Source organism: Calliphora vicina, chromosome 1 (genome assembly GCF_958450345.1).
Source record: "Calliphora vicina chromosome 1, idCalVici1.1, whole genome shotgun sequence".
In the NCBI taxonomy this organism is placed as follows: domain Eukaryota; kingdom Metazoa; phylum Arthropoda; class Insecta; order Diptera; family Calliphoridae; genus Calliphora; species Calliphora vicina.
Genome location: NC_088780.1, coordinates 125,476,326 through 125,493,194, shown reverse-complemented (window position 1 = coordinate 125,493,194; position 16,869 = coordinate 125,476,326). Strand labels below are relative to the sequence as shown.

Genomic DNA, 16,869 nt, shown 5'->3' with positions numbered 1-16,869 from the left:
TCATATTTCTGAACAAAAATCGATTTTTTATATAAAAACTCGAAATATCTAAATTGTCAAATAGTTTTTTGACAACAAACTTATGTTATTTGTCTCTCAGTAACGCTTCTATGTATATTTTACTCTATGACCATAAGATTCATTGTACATATGTATTTTAAAATCAAATGTAAATCAAACATAACCCAAACCTATATGAATAAAAATTATCATTCACCAATACGTTTTTTTTTTCTTTTTAACTATTTTTACCCATTTCAAACCGCTTCTCACAAATCGAACACAAGGATTTTTTTAATTTAGACAGGACATCGTCTGTCAGGTCAACTAGTTTTCAATAAATTGTCCATCGACAATAAAATTTTATTTTTATTAAAAATTGGGAAAATAAGCATTTTGTAGTCAAATATAACAAAATATGCATTATCAATGTGTGATTCAGATACATAGATAATTAGATTACATGGTTTTTGTATGTTCGAGAAAAAACATGCATTAGCTTACAAATCCATACACAGAGAAAACAGATTCGTGTTGGTAACCGAATTTGTTGCCAATCGAATGATTATATCTTCGTGACCGAATTTCACAGTTGTGGCTACAAAATTTTAGAAGTGGTAACAAAAGTTTGGTTACTTAAACCGAAATTCTTCTTTATCAACTGACTTTCTGTTGATAAAATCGAAAAATTCTATGTGTGCAACCGAATCATTCGATTGACAACAAATTCGGTTGCTATCACGAATCAGCTTTCTCTGTGTAGGACGGAATTCTTGAATTTAAGATTCAGAAGCCAATATCTTTTTAAATTTTTGAAAAAAAGAATATCGTTATCTTGTTTTTTAAGTCGAAATTTTTTGTCTAAATAATAAAATCTGGGCTTACAAAAAAAAAACACGAGTTAGGGCCTTTATATATTAAGGTAACGAAATATGTTGTTGACTAAAACCTCTTCTATATTTGTACAGTACAAGACGTCATATTTTTAAACCGAAAATGGTATCGAGTCAAAAAAGTCTTTGATTTGATAAACACTTGTAATACATAATAACTGCGGCAAATTTCGTTAAAATCGGAGATGACAAATCCGACAGCTGTCTTTGGAATGGATCATCCCATTGTAAATCAGCTTATTTCTTTTGTTTGATTTAATTTTTCTGTGCGAATTATTTCCTGCCACACTGCATACATATGCTAGTGTAAGAATTATTGGAGGCGAATTTTTATACAAACAATAAGTCTAACCTTATTAGTATTCCATTATAGTTTAATTTTAGAATCTACAAAAATATAGGAAGTAGTTATATCTCTAAATAACGAAACAATAAAAATTAAACAAACCTTCAATTTTCACAAATAAAAACTATTTTTTGTACGTTTTTGTTTTAAATTTATGGCATGTAATTTGTTTATCATTATTAACCCATTGACCAATAACTGAATGCTACACAAAACCAACACACCGCTTGTAAATTGAGCAAAACCCGAAAAAAAATTTAAAACTTTGTAAAACTTAAGTTTTGAACAAGTTTATTTTAGTTTCATTGCAATTGAATTTACAAGTCGCCAAAAAAAAAATCCATGAACATGTTGTGTATGTTAGTTAGTTTGTTCAGCCCCTCATGGTCGTATGATGAGAAGGTCAGAGCAGCCATGAATTTGAATATGACGTAGTCGTCTCTCTCTCTTTGTGGGAGTATAAAGTACATGTATGAATGGATGTTCGTGTGATTGTCTAGTTAAAAGTTCAGTAATAATGAGCAAACGCACATTAAAGACTTCAGGGATGGAGAATTAAAATTTATAAATTGTAGTAAAATCTTAACAAATTAGGGTAATTTTTGAGATGGAAGAAATAATAGTGTAATAGTGAAAAAGTTATGTCGAATTTTAAATACTCGACTTATTTCAAGATTACTACTATCTTGAAATAAGTTGTGGTATTTTCATATGTGAAAAAGTAAAGTAATAGTAGAATAATAATTGTTATTGAATGTTCCAGTCCTGATATACATACATAGCTTTTTTTTACCGTGTAAACAAAATTATTATGTTGATATAACGTTGCAGGGAAAATAACGTTCCAATATCAGCAACAGTGTTGCCACCAAGACAATTATAAACTACACATGCCTCATGCCAAAATTACACATACGAGAAAAAATTACACATGTAAATAAATTTTCGTGATTTCAATAGGAGAAATTGTCTAAAATTGTCATGAATATAAAAGGTTTGTCACAGTGAACTCTGGGATGTTTGTACCAAATACGATCACTTTATTGTCAATGGACAATTTTCACTTGCGGTGATTTTAATTTATCCAGGAATTGGATTTTTTAGTGAACTTTTCTAATTTAATGAATTCATGAGATCAGTCAAATATGTCAATCCCAAATACGCCTTTAACAATTGTTAATCATGTCCATTTTAATTTATTTCTAATTTATATTAAGTGCTTTGAAATCAGTTTTGTTTTCAGTTTCAAAGATAAATATTTTTTACTATTTGTTTAAAAATTATAGCTCTGATCATTTTCCTTCCCTGTAAATACTTTACCATAAAATCTTGTAACGTTTATATTTTTAAAATTTGTAGTTATAAATTTGAAATAAAGCTTCCAAAATAGTAAGTCAATTTTATTGTTTATTATTTAAAACACAAACCAGAAACCACACAGACAATAGCATAAACTCAAAACGTTTCTTACGGGTATAAAAAATAACTGGAAACAATTTGTAAATAAAGTTTTCTCACACAAATTCCTACGTTATTGTTTTTTTTCTTAAGAATGGCTAACGTTACCCCGAAATAACTGCAATTACCGTTACCGATATAACGTTACCCCGAAATAACTGCAATTACCGTTACCGATATAATAGTTTATACCGTTATCTGTAAATACCTTTACCCTTATTCTATAAACCATTTAAAATTATAAAAATACAAATTTTCGATTTTGGTTATTACAAATTGTTATTGGAATTTCGGCCACCGTTATACTGAGTAACAAGCGAGTACAATATAATAAATATGAATACATTTAGAGATACTGGATTTGTATTTATCAACTAAAATAGAGGATATAGCTACTTTCCCTCATATAAATGTACATATTTATTTCAGTTGGTTTTGAAATCTGAACAATCCATAAGTCATTCATTCAATTAAAATCCAAAATATAGATAACAATATATTTTGGATATAATTGGAATTTAAAATTACACATGAATTACACATTCACTCAATTACACATGGGCTACACATACAAGTTAAAATTACACACAATATGTGTAATTACACATGAAGTGGCAACACTGATTCAGCAACGATTTTACGATCAAAAGCCAGTCATTTCTATTCCAAAATTTATCAAACCAATTCAGGTTTCAATGCCAGTGAAAGATGGATGAAGAAATTTAAGCGTCGACATGGAATTCGATTTTTTAAAAATTACAAGCGAGAAATTGTCTTTCGAAACTTAAATTAAAATTAAAACAAAATTAAAGTGGACTATTGTATAACATCGATAAACATATGAAAAGCCGACAACAGCATTATATGTACTAAATATGTATGTATATCAACTGTTATTTTAAAAAATAATTTACCAAAAAAGCAACTCAATATCTTCAATTTCTTAAAAATCTTTAATATGTAAATATTTTGTAAATTTTACTCTTCACCAAATTATACTTCAAAATAAAAATTTTAAATATTTTTAGGTAAACAAAATTTATTTTCTTTTTTTCAAAGTTGTTTTTTTTAATTTTTTGTAAAAAAAAAATTTCGAATTGTTTTTTTAATTTTTAAAATTTTGGTGAACAAAAATTCGGGTTAAAAAATATTTTTTTTCGATTTTGACCCATTGTTGGTCAACTTACTATGTATGGTCTTATATACGTCGGTCTTTGAAATATCTATCATTAGATAACCATATTGTCTATACTAATGACTTAGTAATCCAGATATAGGTCAAAAATCGAGGTTGTCCTAGTTTTTCCTTATATCTCAGCCATTTGTGGACCGATTTTCTCGATTTTAAATAGCAACAGAGCCGGAAGATTCCGTAGATATTGATGTATGAATCGTGAATGTAAGTTATTTGGGGGCTTCGTAAAGTTGATTTCAAGAGACAGACAGACGGACATGGCTTAATCGACTCCGCTATCTATAAGGATCCAGAATAAACTTTATAGGGTCGGAAAATTATATTATGAAAGTTACAAACGGACTGACAAACTTATATATATACAGTGAGCCCCAAAAGTGAGTAAACACCAGCGAATTTTTGGATTTTTTTAAAATCATGAAAATCATTATAGTCCTACTTAAATCTTTTTTTTTACAACAGAATCAATAATTCAATCCATTCTCCAACAAACCGAAACTTTTAAATTTTAATCGATAGATAAATTTTAGGATTTTCATTATCTTAAAAAAATCATATAATTTTTTGTGTATACTCACTTTTGAGGCTCACTGTATATACCCATCTCACGAAGGTGAAGGGTATACAAATTGCATAAATTTTTCCATAAAATTTTGGGTTTCTTTTATCTTTTAAACGAATTTTCGCGACAGGTCTAGTATTTTATTAGTCGCGAAAATCGAGCTTGCACTGTATATGCATTTCATACACATGTTTGTATGTATTAATAATAAAGCTTTCCATATGGAAAAACATATGTACATACATACATTCCTTCATACATACATACATATGTATTTATTTATTTATTTATTTATGTATGCATACATCGCAAATTATATGAAAACTTTTTCATCGAGACGAGCCCACTTTTTTAGTTATACATACACACACACACATATATGTATATATTTTGATACTTTAAATGTGTGTCTTGCCAAATACGTAAATAAACAAGTTATTCTTCGACTTCGTAGCCAACAAAAAAAGCTACGAGCATTTAATGTCTTTGTACAATAATAATTTAATAATTGACAGAATGAAAAAAACTAGTTTTCTGTTATTAACATTTTAAGTCCATGTTTAAATAGTCATACATGGATATAATTTAAAGATATTTTCGTTTTTTATTTTGCTATACAAATTTTTGAATTTTATTATTGAAACTGAATCACTAATCACAGAGAACGTTCGGAGCGGCACAACTCTAATTTTAAAGCTTACCTTTCAATATATTGTTGGGAAATGGTATATATGATTTCTCTTACATTATGTAATGAATAAAAACACAGATGTTTTTACCGGACTATTTCATTTCCCGGGAAATATTAAAAAATCTGTGCATTCCATTTTTTACAGATTCGTTTTCGTGATATTATTTTCACTGTGCAGAAATAAAACATACTGTGACTTTAATAAGAAAACTTATAAAGAAATTCCCGAAATTTCGCGATAAAATTGCAGAAAATTTCTAAAAAAATATTTCCGATTAAGTAGTTTGTGCATTAGAGTGGTTTTTGTGAAAGGGCAACATTTTTTTTCTTAAAAAGTTTAAGTACTCATATCTAGAATTGTTCCTTTAAGTGTAAAAGGAACAATAAGCAGCTCGATCTGTGTAATCTGTAATCAAGAAAAGCAGCTCGATCTGTGATCTCTCATATTTCTCACAATATCTAAATTCGCTAATAATTTGGCCAATAAGCGTTTAATCAGGGAAAGGAGCTCGATCTGTGATCACTCATATTTCTGACCAAAAATCAATATTTTATATGAAAACTCAAAATATCTAAATTCGCTAGTAACTTGGCCAATAAGCGTTTAATCAAGAAAGGAACTCGATCTGTGATCACCCATATTTCTGACCAAAAATCGATTTTTTTATATAAAAACTAAAAATATCTAAAATCGCTAATAACTTGGCCAATAAGCGTTTAATCAAGAAAAGGAGCTCGATCTGTGATCACTCATATTTCTGACCAAAAATCGATATTTTATATAAAAACTAAAAATATCTAAATCCTCTAGTAACTTGGCCTATAAGCGTTTAATCAAGAAAAGGAGCACGATCTGTGATCACTCATATTTCTGACCAAAAATCGATTTTTTTATATAAAAACTAAAAATATCTAAATTCGCTAATAACTTGGCCAATAAGCGTTTAATCAAGAAAAGGAGCTCGATCTGTGATCACTCATATTTCTGGCCAAAAATCTATTTTTTATATAAAAACTCAAAATATCTAAATTCTTGGCCAATAAGCGTTTAATCAAGAAAAGGAGCTCGATCTGTGATCACTCATATTTCTGACATAAAATCGATATTTTATATAAAAACTAAAAATATCTAAATCCGCTAGTAACTTGGCCAATAAGCGTTTAATCAAGAAAAGGAGCTCGATCTGTGATCACTCATATTTCTGGTCAAAAATCGATTTTTTTTTATATAAAAACTCACAATATCTAAATTCGCTAATAACTTGGCCAATAAGCAAACAGAACTCGATCTGTGATCACTCATATTTCTGACCAAAAATCGATATTTTTTATATAAAAACTCAAAATATCTAAATTTGCTAATAACTTGGCCAATAAGCAAACAGAACTCGATCTGTGATCACTCATATTTCTGACCAAAAATCGATATTTTTTATATAAAAACTCAAAATATCTAAATTCGCTAATAACTTGGCCAATAAGCGTTTAATCAAGAAAAGGAGCTCGATCTGTTATCACACATATTCTGGCCAAAAATCGATTTTTTTATATAAAAACTAAAAATATCTAAATTTGCTAATAACTTGGCCAATAAGCGTTTAATCAAGAAAAGTAGCTCGATCTGTGATCACTCACATTTCTGGCCAAAATTGCGATTTTTTATATAAAAACTCAAAATATCTAAATTCGCTAATAACTTGGCCAATAAGCGTTTAATCAAGAAAAGGAGCTCGATCTGTGATCACTCATATTTCTGACCAAAAATCGATATTTTTTATATAAAAACTCAAAATATCTAAATTCGCTAATAACTTGGCCAATAAGCGTTTAATCAAGAAAAGGAGCTCGATCTGTGATCACTCATATTTCTGACCAAAAATCGATTTTTTATATAAAAACTCAAAATATCTAAATTCTGTAATAACTTGGCCAATAAGCGTTTAATCAAGAAAAGGAGCTCGATCTGTTATCACACATATTCTGGCCAAAAATCGATTTTTTTTATATAAAAACTAAAAATATCTAAATTTGCTAATAACTTGGCCAATAAGCGTTTAATCAAGAAAAGGAGCTCGATCTGTGATCACTCATATTTCTGGCTAAAAACTGATTTTTTTTATATAAAAACTCAAAATATCTAAATTCGCTAATAACTTGGCCAATAAGCGTTTAATCAGGAAAAAGAGCTCGATCTGTGATCACTCATATTTCAGGCTAAAAATTGATTTTCTTATATAAAAACTACAAAAATATCTCAATTCGCTAATAACTTGGCCAATAAGTGTTTAATCAAGAAAAAGAGCTCGATCTGTGATCACTCATATTTCTGACCAAAAATTAATTTTTTATATAAAAACTCAAAATATCTAAATTCGCTAATAACTTGGCCAATAAGCGTTTAATCAAGAAAAAGAGCTCGATCTGTGATCACTCATATTTCAGGCTAAAAATTGATTTTCTTATATAAAAACTCAAAATATCTAAATTCGCTAATAACTTGGCCAATAAGCGTTTAATCAAGAAAAGGAGCTCGATCTGTGATCACTCATATTTCTGAACAAAAATCGATTTTTTATATAAACACTCAAAATATCTAAATTGTCAAATAGTTTTTTGACAACAGACTTAGGTTCTTTGTCTCTCAGTAACGCTTCTATACATTTTATTCTATAACCATAAGATTCATTGTACATATTTTAAAATCAAAAGTAAATCAAACATAACCAAAACCCATTTTTTACCCATTTCAAACCGCTTCTCACAAATCGAACATATGGACAGGACAACGTCTGTTGGGTCAGTTAGTTTATAATAAATATGAATACCATCGATATTATCTATAAAAAATATAATTGACCAAATCGGGTAAATTAGATACATTTTTTTTATACAAAATGCTCAAAAACACTTTTTTTTAATTTGTCTTCTATTTGAAAATAATAAAACAATAACACATAGATTGCAGACAATTCGTAAACTACATTTTTTCTTGTTTATTGCAATTGTTAAAAAAACATTGAAATTCCTTTTATTTATGGTATCTAAACATTTTATCTATACAATGTTGTACAACCAACTTGTTGTTGCTGCAACAAGACTTCGAAAATAATATCCTGATAGCAGACAGTGGTGCAAAGGACATGTTTCTAAGCTAAAAAGTACATGTGTACAAGTACAAACATGTCTCTTAAAACCATAATTAAATTAAGAATAAGTTTCGAATACTTTTGCCAATGAATGAATGAAAATTTATGCTAATTTTTAAGGGTAACTAAACACAATATTTTAATCTGTATCTATGTTTATAAACATTAACAGTAAGTGAAGTTAACTTATTTACCCATGAAATATGTGATCGGAATTTAACCTTTTAAATTTTAATAATGTGAGTTGAAGGTCGTTCGTCAACAAAACCTGATTATTCTGCGTATTCTTAACTTTTCAATCAAACAGTTTTTAAATATTTGGACCATTCAAGCATTATTTTAACTTAATACATTCATTTATATTATATTATTGCAAACTAAAAAACCACATTTCCATAGTAGTATTGCAGGCATTTAATCTGACATGTTATTGCCTAAACCATTATTTAACAATTATAAGAGTGTTTAATTCGGCTGTGCCACCACTGATATAATACGGGAACCGATTTCTGAGAATTTTGTATAAAAACATTTATCTGGTTCTGGGAAATATTTAAATGTTATCGGGAACAGATCCGAAATATTTTATGGGTTCAACCTAGTTTTGTAGATTTCAATGATCAAATCCAGATTTCTTTAAGAATTTCAATAAATTTTCAAAAATTATTGAAATTTTGTTGTTGAATTTTTTTTGGATACCAAAATGTTCAAGAGATTTATGGACTGTAATTTTATTTGATGGTATTTATGACTAATTATGTTAAGGGTTAGTCATTCTGTTTGTAATTTCTACATTTTGCATTTGCGACCCTGGATCGATATACATATATAGAGGAATTGATACTACAACCATAACCGTCTGTCCATCTGTCTGCTGAAATCAACTTTCCGAATAACTTAAAATTTTTATTCACCAAAAGTAGTTTTTACATGTTTTCTTAAAGAATAATTTATTGAAGGGTAAATAAGATTCTGCACAGAACACTTAACTTAAAAGTGGGGAACATTTTGTGGATACCTACATATATAAATCCGATAGTAATGAGCGATATGATTCTATTTTGGGATAACATTTGTTGGTGGCTAAGTGAAATAATGATCGGTCCATTATTTCTAAAAGGTCAAAAGGTAATGGTAACACTAATTCGGATAATATTGGTAACGGTATTTGCAGTTATTTCGGTAATGATGGCTTAGCGGTAACGGTATTTGCTGTTATTTCGGTAACGGTATTTTAGTGATAACTGTATTTCCATCCTGAATTAAATTTTTAATAAATTTTACAAAAATTAAACCTTTTTTGTAAAATTTAACCAACTTTATTAATCTAAATAATGAATTTTTGCCAAAAAATTTATTTTTGTTTATATATTTAATTCTTAGTTTAAGCTACTTTTACTGTATTATATTGTAATAGAATTACATTAGATTTTGTAGCGAAAAAATTTACCCTTGAAGTTCCATCCCTACAAAATGTAGTTTTGAATTTCCGTTTTTCTAGTTAAGAATCATTGTAAAATCTGAAGAGGCAGCACGACGAGCTATTAATAAAAAAAAACTTATATAATTCGAAAAGTTGCTGATTGATATTTTTACCATAAAAAAGCCGACGGCTATAATTAGGAGACAATTAAGAAAAACGATTTCGTCGAAATTGAGTCTCATTTTTTAATTTTTCACTTCCATACAAAGGTTTCTGGAAGTGAACAGCAGGTATTTATTACATTTAAAATTTTGTAGATTTCATTAATCCAAATTATTGAAATTATATTTACGATTATATCGTTAACGGTAGTTGCAGTTATTTCGGTAACTGTAGCTTAGCGGTAATGGTAGCTGCTGTAACCGACTTTGAATTTTATCGAAAAATCTTAAAATTGCGACCTTGGACCAGCCAGCCAGATAGACATCGTTAAATCGTTATTCAAAGTTGATCGTTATACTATAAGGTGGATGTTAGACTAAGCCCCGTTTTCTCAATGTATCGACAAACTGCTTGTTACTTAATGTCGACATAAATGTATTAGGCCGATAAACTGTCCGTTAATAATTTTGGTTTTCTAAATATATCGACAAAAAACATTATTTTCAGATGGCAATACCTCTCAAAATAGATGAGAAAGTTGGGAACCCTGCCTTCAAGTGACAACATGTTTACATAAATCAGCTGTTTAATGTGGCCATCGACAGCCGGAATCTTTTGAAAAATTCATTATCCTGCATATCCGCCAGGTAGTTAGGCCTGGCATGATAAACTCTTTCAACATTCACCGGGACGTACTCACCTTGTTAATACGCCTTGATCTATACGATAAATAAATAATTGGCAGATGAGGTCGGGTTAGCTTTGCGACAGAATAGAAGCAAATGAGACATTGAGAAAACCAAATTTCTTTGGGAAAAAAGATAATCACCTAATGAGAAAACGGCCCTATTACTTGTGCGCGTTACAAACATCAGTACAAACGCAATGTAAATACTCAGCAGTTCTACCGAACTAGTGATTTTACCCATCATTTAGAGTGGGTAAAATCGAAGTACAGAACTAGTCATTTTAACACGGGCATTTCCTAAGCAGAGGGTCAATTGTATATTTTTGATTACAATGGGACTGTCTAATAGCTGGTCCAAAGTAGGCAACGCATTGGCTTCACATACTGGTTCCATAGCGTCAGTTACCTTACTAGCTTTGTAACTGGTTACTTGATTAGTTATTTTAACATGTGCATTGACCATTTTTATTACAATGTGACTATTTGATAGCTGATCGAAAGTAGTCAACGCTTCTGGTGGATAAAATAAAGTGCAGTACAAAAAAAGTTTGAATTGACATCACCATAGGTTACTAAGAGACACTAAAGTGAATATTGACTTCATGCTATGTTACATGGGATACCAGATACTTAAGCAAAATTAAAACTAAACTGTATGAGAGTTATATCAACACAGTTTTATACGAATTACTCACAAAACGTTTAAAGTGACTACACTCCAGATTACTTAGAGACACTTAAGTGTCAATTGTCTTCACGCTAGATTACTTGGGATGTATAAAGTAACCAATTGTCTTCTCTATGCACTACAAAGTGCACACACGTGTCAAATGACCAAAATATATAAATTGGAGTCCGCCAAGTGATAAGACATTTGTGATAATTACAGTCTGCTGGGTACTGATCGTGACCCAGTATGAAGCAGTTACGTTTACATACATACATAGTTGCTATGATTTTAAAATTGAACGTATTAAAAATATTCTAATATGTAATATACGAAAAACTCTTGAAGGTTACCTAGATTTTTTTTAAATAATCAAAAACAAAAATCCCCGCTTTTGGAGTTGTGTCTTTAACTTCATAAAAGTTGTTGTTTAAAACATAAAAAAAATTAACATTTAAAACTAAAATTGCGGCAAATAAAAAATCCCCTTGGGAAAAATGGGGGATTTCCACAACATAAATTATGTATTGTAGTCAATGTTGTTTTTATTGGTTGGTAACATTGAGAGACCACTGTACTGTGTGTGATGTGTGCATATTAAATTTTCAGAAAATTTTCCATTACATGCTTAAGTTTTGAAAATTATGACATGCGTAATTGATGTAAACTGGAAATACTGCTAAAAAAATGTACGATTATTTCAATATGAATGAGCATACACATAAAGTGACAGTTATTTTCAAAAGTTTTTTTTTGTTTGTTTTATAAATACACACACATATTAAATTTATTATTTTCATTTAAAAGAATTGCCATTTAAAGTGTTGAAAATGCACTTGTAACTAGTACATAAATTTATAATATTTATAAACAAATTAAAATAGGTCATTAATTTTTACTTGTTATTATTGTTAATTTTTATATTGTAGATTAATTGAATATTTATTTAATTGTAAAGTGTTGTTTCAATGTTATTGAAAAAAAAACAAAATCTGAAAAAAATAACACACATTCTAAACAAATTGAAGAAATAACGAATTGCAAGCCCCAGCCAGCAGGCTTATCAGTTTATTGGCCTTAAGAAATTCAAAAGAACACTTAATAATTTATATAAAAACATTATTAAATAAAAAAATGAACAATTTAACACAATATTTATTATCAACAATAATGCGTAAAAGAACATTTTAAGCTTTAACAAATTCTTTTGTTGCAGTTTACTGTTTATCTTAAATTGAATTGTCTATGTAATTAGTAATTAACTTTCACTTGCCACAGTTTATTTATTTATTGCTTCACAAATCGTACTAAGGAGTGAGATCGAAAAATTCTTAACACACGTTTTTCATTACATTTTTTAACCCAAGTATTATTTGAATTTTTTTTTGATCAAGTTACCTTTGAAAAACATGTCAGTTATTATGTGTAATGTCAATTATATTAATTTTTTTGTTAATCTGATTAAAATGAGTGACCAGAAAAAAGTGCGTACTGAAATTATTAAATATTTTCAACAAAACCCAACTTGGTCTTACAAAAAGTTGGCCAAGCATACAAAGGTCTGCCGTCAAACTGTTTCCAATGTTATTAAACAGTACCGGGAGAACTTGTCAGTTGATAGAAAACCTGGTTCAGGTAGAAGGAATGGTCCACATGATGTTTCTAAAGCCAAAAAAATAGAACGCATTTTCAAAAGAGCTCCCAACACATCCGGTAGGAAAGCAGCCCGGTTAGCTCAGTGCTCGGACTATTTGGTACGAAAAGTTAAAGCTAATGCAGGTTTAAAAACATACAAGGCTCAAAAAGTTCCTGACAGGAACGCTACTAAAAATTTAGAGGCCAAAAACAGAGCACGGAAATTGAAGTCAAGTTTTATAAAAAAATATTCTTGCTGCATAATGGATGACGAAACGTATGTTCTGGCAGATTTTTCGCAACTTCCAGGTCAAAAATTTTATGTTGCTGATGCTCGAGGGAATGTTGAAGAAAAGTTTAGGACCCAAAAGCAGACAAAATTTCCCAGAAAGTTCTTGGTATGGCAAGCAATATGCAGTTGCGGCAAAAGAAGCCACTCATTTGTTACAATGGGCTCTATAAATACCGAAATTTACATCAAGGAATGTTTACAAAAAAGGCTGCTTCCATTCATAAGACTTCATAATGTGTCCACTTATTTTTGGCCTGACTTGGCATCCTGTCACTATGGCAAACAAGCCCTTGAGTGGTACAAGAACAATAATGTGGTATTTGTACCAAGAGAGGCAAATCCTCCAAACTGCCCGGAGCTAAGGCCAGTGGAGAGATATTGGGCTCTTGTTAAAAGAGAATTGAAGAGTACAAAAAAGGTGTCCAAAAGTGTGGTAGATTTTAAACGGAGATGGACTACATGTTCGAGCAAAGTGACAGAAAGCACTATAAAAACGTTAATGGAAGGGTTTCCGAAAAAGGTTCAAAATTTCATCACTAGTGATTAAAACTATAAAAATAATTTTTTTTGTAAATTGTAATAATAATTTCAATCAAATAAAAAAAAAATTAAAGCTGTAAGTTTAGTGGTTTCTTTTTTATAAACATATATGTATGTTAAGAATTTTTCGATCTCACTCCTTATTTATACAATATTATACTATTTTATTGAGTTCATAAGAAATTGTGGTTTTAATATGTGATTTCCTGTCTGTGCAACAAAATGCAACGGTATCGAATGTCATCAACCAGCAATATGTCACAATTTTCTTTATTTTTTTATGTATGTATGTCATTTTAATGTATATTTTTGTTTTTAAAATGTCATTAGGTTGCGTTAAAAATAGTATATCACAATATATTTTTGTTTGGTTGAACAAATTTTAATGAATTTCATGCATAATTATAACATCTAATGTTGAACAATTAACAGGCCAATTTGATGGTGGTAAACGAAATTTTAAAATATAACAGAAGGTTTTACAAGTTGACCATAAAGATAAGTAAAGTGTAAAGTTTGTGGCAATTTTTGGATTCAGATGAATTTTACGATGGTTTCAGATTTGACATACATACATATCTACAACGATCTTACCATATCTAAAACATAATGTGTAACACTCGTAATGGAGATTTAAGAGTATCTCAAATAATATTTTAAAATTACAGATTTAGTACAATAGAGTAACTTCGGGTATTGTGGACTATGCGTCTAATGTGGACCAGTGTCTTTTTTCAGAAACTATTGAAGGTATGATAAAACTGATTTGTCGTACATTTTACAATTTGTTTGAAACGACAATTGCACATTTGCTTTCATGAGTTATTGATATGTTGACTTTTTATTCTTGTATTGAAATTAATGCGCCTGCTCAACATTTTTTTCGGCTCAAGTAAGAAACAAAATTTGGTACAGTTACTTGGTAGAATTTAATGTTTGGTTGTTTTATATAGTTAAAGTGGACACGTAGTTTTGCATATATTTGGTAAGAATTTAAGCACATTTAGATAATTAGGTAAAAATAACTTTTTACCACTGTAACCCAAGTTCGTGTAATGTGGACCACTTAAATTACTTGATTATGTACTACTGGTCCATATTACCCGACAATAACTATGTACTTTGTAAGCAATCTATCTAAGCCAAGAACGCGACTTTTTAGTTTGTATTAATAAAAATATATTGAAATTAAATTTTTTAATCATTCATGATTAGCTGGTTCATGAATTTTATGTATTAAATACTAGTCCACATTACCCTCATATAGTGGTCCATATTACCCTCCAATTTTTTTAATGCTGATTTTTGGGTTCCTTAAAATATTTTCACATAAATTTTTTATCCTTTAACGGAAAAAATTTTCAACTGCAAAAACCATTAGAGAATACATTAGCTAATTTATTGCTTCACAACTCTTTTAATATCCATATATATTGTGGCCAAAATTTAGAAAAAACAAAACGGTAGTCCACATTACCCGAAGTTACTCTACTCCCAGTTGTCGACAGGACACATTTTCTGACGTTTAATGCTACGCTACTTCAGTAAAATATGAAACAAATACCAGATCACCACCAAAGAGAGCAGCATAATTAACCCTCTAATGCTTAAGCATGCCTCAAGGAACTCATCGTAAAAATGACAATAAATGCAAATATAACTGATTTTTCATATCTTATGAAATTTGCAAGGCTATACAAAGTTTTAATTTATTTCAGAAGGGTACAAATGAATTTCAGCATACTTATAATACTAATATCGCTTCAAATCATTACCGAGCCTTAATTTCAGTCAGGGAGCAGCAGGTCTCCCTAGCATTGACAGTCTTATACACAAGTTTATTAATAATTTCGTGAATAATATTGTTACGTTTTAACCTCTTCAAAACGCTGGTTTATTTCCTTTAAATAAACCGGATACTTTTGATTGCAAATAAAAGCCGTTTAGTAGTTTAAAAATTGTAACAACTCTTTATTTATTCAAAATGTACAACAACCACAGAATTAAATAGCCACTCAATGTTTTTTATACACGTTTATAAATTCTCAGAAATACAGACACAATTTATAATGAACACGAATTTACTTGAAAAACACAACACACTTTAAGGCACTAGTTGATGTTTATTCGAAAAGCGTCTCTGATAAACTCACTCACGACTGCAACCTCTGCCACTATTTATAACACTGCCATCTGCACTCTAGATTGCTCTTTAACTGTCAAAGTTCGAATATTCTAGTGGTGTACTTTCTACAATGTTCTTTAACTGAATATTCGAAATTGAATACAGCGTTGCCAACTTACAATCAAATCAACTGAAAGCTTTTATTTAATAATGCCCACAGATATGTTACAGTTTTACAGCACTGTTATTTGAAAGCATTATGCTACTTTTAAATCAGCCGTTAAAATCGTTATATTTGAATTCAAGTACAATTTCGTAACAATATGAATATAAAAATGTATATCCCCATATTCATAAAAAATAATTTAAATATAAACAATGTTTTAAAACTAAATTTCCATACAAAATTTGATTTTAAAACGTTGTTTAAATTTAAAAATTGTTTATGAATAAGGCCTATAGAATTTTATTATTTTTTGTTATAAAATAAAACAATACTATAAATATTAATATTGTTACGAAAGTGTACTTGAATTCAAATATAACGATTTTAACGGCTGATTTAAAAGTAGCACAATGCTTTCAAATAGCAGTGCTGTAATAGCAAACTGTAACATATCTGTGGACATTATTAACATTGAATAAAAGCTTTCAGTTGACCATTGATCATAAGTTGACAACGCTGTTTGCTGCGACCGTATATTCGAATTCGAATATTCAGTTAAAGAACATTGTATAAAGTACACCACAGATGTCGTATGTATTAGAAAGCTCTAGACAGTTAAAGAGCAATCTAGAGTGCAGATGGCAGTGTTATAAATAGTGGCAGAGCTTGCAGTCGTTAGTGAGTTTATCAGAGACACTATTCAAATAAACATCAACTGAGTGCCTTAAAGTGTGCTGTATTTTAAAGTGAATTCGTGTACATTATAAAGTGTGTCAGTATTTCTGCGAATTTGTAACGGTGTATAAAAAACATTGAGTGACTATTTAATTCTGAGGTTGTTGTACATTTTTAAATAAATAAAGAATTGTTACTACTAAAC

General features: G+C 29.4%; 1 protein-coding gene across 1 annotated transcript in view; it reads left to right on the top strand.

The window, feature by feature from the left end:
- LOC135963777 (UNC93-like protein MFSD11) overlaps positions 1-16,869 on the top strand; it is a 38,673-nt gene that overhangs the window by 17,244 nt on the left and 4,560 nt on the right. The gene's annotated exons all lie outside the window — the stretch shown is intronic.